Here is a 5,064-nt window from a genome sequence, read left to right as displayed (position 1 = left end):
GTTCTCTATTTGCTTGATAGATCTGCTTTTTTGTTTGTTTGTTTAGCTGTGCCCTGTCCCCAGAGGTGGAGTCTACAGAGACAGGCAGGCCTCCTTGAGCTGCTGTGAGCTCCACCCAGTTCGAGCTTCCTAGTGGCTTTGTTTACCCACTTAACCCTCAGCAATGGCAGGCGCCCCTCCCCCAGCCTCTGCTGCCTTGCAGTTAGATCTCAGACTGCTGTGCTAGCAACCAGGGAGGCTCCGTGGGCGTGGGACCCTCCAGTCCAGGTGTGGGATATAATCTCCTGGTGTGCCGTTTGCTAAGACCCTTGGTAAAGCGCAGTATTAAGGTGGGAGTTACCCGATTTTCCAGGTGTTGTCTGTCTCAGTTTCCCTTGGCTAGGAAAAGGGATTCCCTTCCCCCTTGCACTTCCCAGGTGAGGCGATGCCTTGCCCGCTTCAGCTCTTGCTGGTCAGGCTGCACCAGCTGACCAGCACCAATTATCCGGCACTCCCCAGTGAGATGAACCTGGTACCTCAGTTGAAAATGCAGAAATCACCCATATTCTGTGTCACTCACGCTGGGAGCTGGAGGCTGGAGCTGTTCCTATTCGGCCATCTTAGGCGCGCCCTTGAAAATACTACTTAAAATTTCATATGGAACCATAAAAGAGCCCATATAGCCAAGACAATCCTAAGCAAAATGAACAAAGCTGGAGGCGTCACATTATCTGACTTCAAACTATACTACAAGGTCACAGTAAGGAAAGCAGCATGGTACTGGTACCAAAACAGATATATCAAGCAATGGAACAGAACAGAGGCCTCAGAAATAACACCACACATCTACAGCCATCTGGTCTTCAACAAACCTGACAAAAATAAGCAATGGGGAAAGGATTCCTATTTAATCATGGTGCTGGGAAAACTGGCTACCCATATGCAGAAAACAGCAACTGGACCCCTTCCTTACACCTTATACACAAACTAACTCAAGCTGGATTAAAAACTTCAATGTAAAACCTAGAACCATAAAAACCTTTGTTGACTTTTTAATAATAGTCATTCCAACTGGTGTGAGATGGCATATCATTGTGGTTTTGATTTGTATTGCTCTGATGATTAATAATGTTGAACATGTTTTCATATGTTTGTTGACTATTTGTATGTCTTTTTTTGACAGGCCACTAACAAGTGCCAAAATTGAATCAGTAATAAATAATCTACCAACAAAAAAAAAATCTCTGGACCAGGTGAATTCACTTCCAAATTCTACCAGCATTGGTACTAAATCTAAAACTATTTTTTTAAAACATGAAGCAGAGGCACTCCTTTCTAAATCATTCTAGAAGCCATCATCAGCCAGATATCAAACTCTGGCAGAGACAAAACAAAACAAAACAAAAAAGAAAACTTCAGGCCAATAAACTGGTGAACAGAGATGCAAAAATCCTCAACCAAATACTAGAACACTTAATCTAGTAGTACATCAAAAAGTTAATTCACCATTATCAACTAGGCTTTATTCCTGGGATACAAGGTTGGTTCAGCATAGACAAATCAATGAATGTGATTCACCACATAAATAGAATAAATACCAAAACCATATGATTGTCTCAATAGACACAAGAAAAAGCATTTGATAAAACCTAACATTCCCTCATGATAAAAACCTTCAACAGACTAGGCATTAAAGAAATAGTACTCAAAATATTGAGATATCTATCATGTTTCAAAGCCAATATCTTACTGAGCAGCCAAAAGCTAGAATCATTCCTCTCAAGAAACAGAAAAACAACATTTCCATTCATGCCATGCCTATTCAACATAGTACTAGAAGTCCTAGACAGAACAACAGGACAACTGAAAGAAATAAAAGTCATCCAAATAGGAAGGAGAGGTCAAACTATTGCTCTTAATTGAGGATATGATTCTATACCTAGAAAACTCTAAAGACTCCACCAAATGTTCCTTAAAGTAATAAATGACTTCAGCAAACTTTCAGGATACAAAAACAATGTAGAAAAGCCAGTAAGATTTCTATACACTAATATGTTCTCACACAAAGTCAAATCAAGGATGCAATCCCATTTATAATATTCGCAAAAAAAAAATCCCTGAAATACCTAGGAACACAGCTAACCAAGGATAATGAAAGATCTTTCTTGCTGAAAGAAGTCAGAGGTGACAAAATTAATGGAAAAAACATTCAATGTTCATGGGTTGGAAGAATCAGTATCATTTAAATGGCTATACTGCCCAAAGCAATCTACAGATTAAACAATATTCCTATCAACCTACCGATGTAATTATTCACATAATTAGAAAAAAAAATATTCTGAAACACAGATGGAACCAAAAAGGAGCCCAAATATCCAAAGCAATCCTAAGCAAAAATAATAAAGCTGGAGGAATCACACTACCTGACTTAAACTATATTACAAGGCTACAGTAATGAAAACAGCATGGTACTGGTACTAAAATAGACACATAGACCAATGAAATAAGATAGAGAACCCAGAAATAAAGCTGCACAACTACAAACATCTGAAATTCAACATAGTTGACAATAAAAATCAATGAGGAAAGCATTTCTTATTCAGTAAATGGTGCTGGAATAGCAGGCTAAGCATATGAAAAAAGACCCTTACCTTTCACCATATATAAAAATTAACTCAGGGTGTGTTAAGAATTTAAATGTAAGACTTCAAACTATAAATATCCTAAAAGAAAACCTAGGAAATACCTGTATCTACATTGACCTTGGCAAATAATTTATGACTAAGCCCTCAAAAGCAATTGCAACAAAAACAAAAATTGACAAGTGGAAGCTAATTAAACAAAAGAGCTTCTGCCCAGGAAAATAAACTATCAACAGAGCATGCAGACAACTTACAAAGTGGAGAAGATGTGGTACATATACACCATAGAATACTACACAGTTATAAAAAAGAATGAACTCATGTCATTTGCAGCAACACAAATGAAGCTGGAGGCCATAATCTTAGGCAAATTAACACAGGAACAGAAAACCAAATACTGCATGTTCTCACTTATAAATGGGAGCTAAAAAGCTGAGCACATATGGAAATAAATTTGGAAAAGAACAGGCACTGTGGACGACTAGAGTGTGGAGGGACAGGAAAATATGTTTAAAAAGACTACCTAGCAATTATTAAGTTCACTACCTGGGTGATAGGATCTATACTCCACACCTCAGAATCATGCAATATTTCCATGTAACAAATCTGCTCATGTCCCCGATACAAAATATAAGGTGAGAAAAAAAATAAAATATTATTAAATCAGGGAGAAACTACAAATGAAACTTGAAATTATGAAACTTGAAAAGAGTCAAGCACAAATTAAATAAGCAAAAAATAAAATAAATTTAATTTAAAAAGTGTAAATTAATTACTATATATTATGTATAATTATTTCTTTAAAGTCATTAAGAGATTTTAATTGAAACTTTATACCTGCTTTTGCATATCTTTTTTTTTTTTTTTTGAGACAGAGTCTCACTCTGTTGCCCAGGCTGGAGTGCAGGGACGTGGTATTGGCACACTGCAAACTCTGCAAGGGTTCAAGTGATTCTCCTGCCTCAGCCTCCCAAGTACCTGGGACTACAGGCACCTGGCACCAAGCATGGCAAAATTTTGTACTGGTCTCAAACTCCTGGCCTCAAGTCAACCACCCACCTCAGCCACCCAAAGTGCTGGGCTTACAGGCATGAGCCACCACATCTGGCCCTTGTATATCTTTTGCATAATTAGAAATATCTCCATACCTTTATTTTTAATAATAGCACATAAATATTACTACAAAGTTATAAGAAACAGCAAAATCTACAATGTTCATTTTCAAACAGCAAGATAGTAATCAATAATTATGCCATTATATGATCTGTCATTAGTTAATACATTAATTGAAGCATATGTGTACCTTTTAGCTTTACTCAACTAATTTCCACATTCATAATATGAATTTGTAGATGCTTTAAAAAGTCTTATTACAAGAGGGATTATTTCTAGCAATTTCATCAACTCATTTAGGTAAATCCAAATATTGTATGTAAATTAAAAAATAGATCTTGCCAACATTTTTAATATATTACAATACTTATACTGATCACCTCATATAATATTTTATAATGTGTTTACAAACTTGTCTAAGGAAGAAAGGTCAAGCACATTGTGAATAGACAGCATGAAAATCTGTATCACTCATCGTCTATTTTTTAATTTTCTCTCTGAGTCATGGTTTTGTTTAGTTACTACAAAGATGTAATGCCACATTAAATACTTGAAATATTGGTTTTTGTTGCATGTTGAAAAAAAGTGTTTGGCCTATATATGCCACTTAAATCCATTGATTTCTAATGTAATCATTATAGAAATATAATTTCCCCAATTATTTCTTCTAAATAATTTGTCATTTAAAACAATTTTGACTTATGTGATAATTTTATTGAAGTATATTAACATAAGTTTCCAACTAGATATTATCCTTGCTTACATGTTCTTTACAGTTATCATGACTACATATTCTAATTGTGCAGATGTCTGAGATTTTCTGGCTTGGACCAGTGGATGCTGATCCCATTCAATGTAAGAGAGAATCACGGAAAAGCAGCAAATTGGCAAGATAAATAAAAGAGTCAGTATGGGAATTGTTGACTTTGACATGCATCTTTAGGTTCGGGACAACCAAATGGCAATATAACTTGTAAGAATGTGCCTTTTATGATAAGACAATAGAGAAAACTACAATAGACATTTTAGATAGAATTAACAACATTTGCAAAGACTCTGCATACTGTGTAAATGGAATGACAATAATTCTATTATGTTTGTAATATTAGAGTGAGTTTGTTAATGAAGAACAATAATTCTGGAAAGACAGAGTCATACTAGATTGTGATGTGTTAAACTATAGTAAGAACTGAGTATTTAACCAATTTAATTATTCATTCAAAGAAATTTAGAGAGAGGGTGTACTGTATGACATGCACTGTGCTAAAAGTTAGAAACACAACAAAGGGCAAAGGACCAAAAAAATGTTTAATATGTTAAATCTTATGAA

The sequence above is a fragment of the Colobus angolensis genome, unplaced genomic scaffold, assembly GCF_000951035.1.
Source record: "Colobus angolensis palliatus isolate OR3802 unplaced genomic scaffold, Cang.pa_1.0 Scaffold320, whole genome shotgun sequence".
Taxonomy (NCBI): domain Eukaryota; kingdom Metazoa; phylum Chordata; class Mammalia; order Primates; family Cercopithecidae; genus Colobus; species Colobus angolensis.
Note: the sequence above shows the minus strand (reverse complement) of the source record.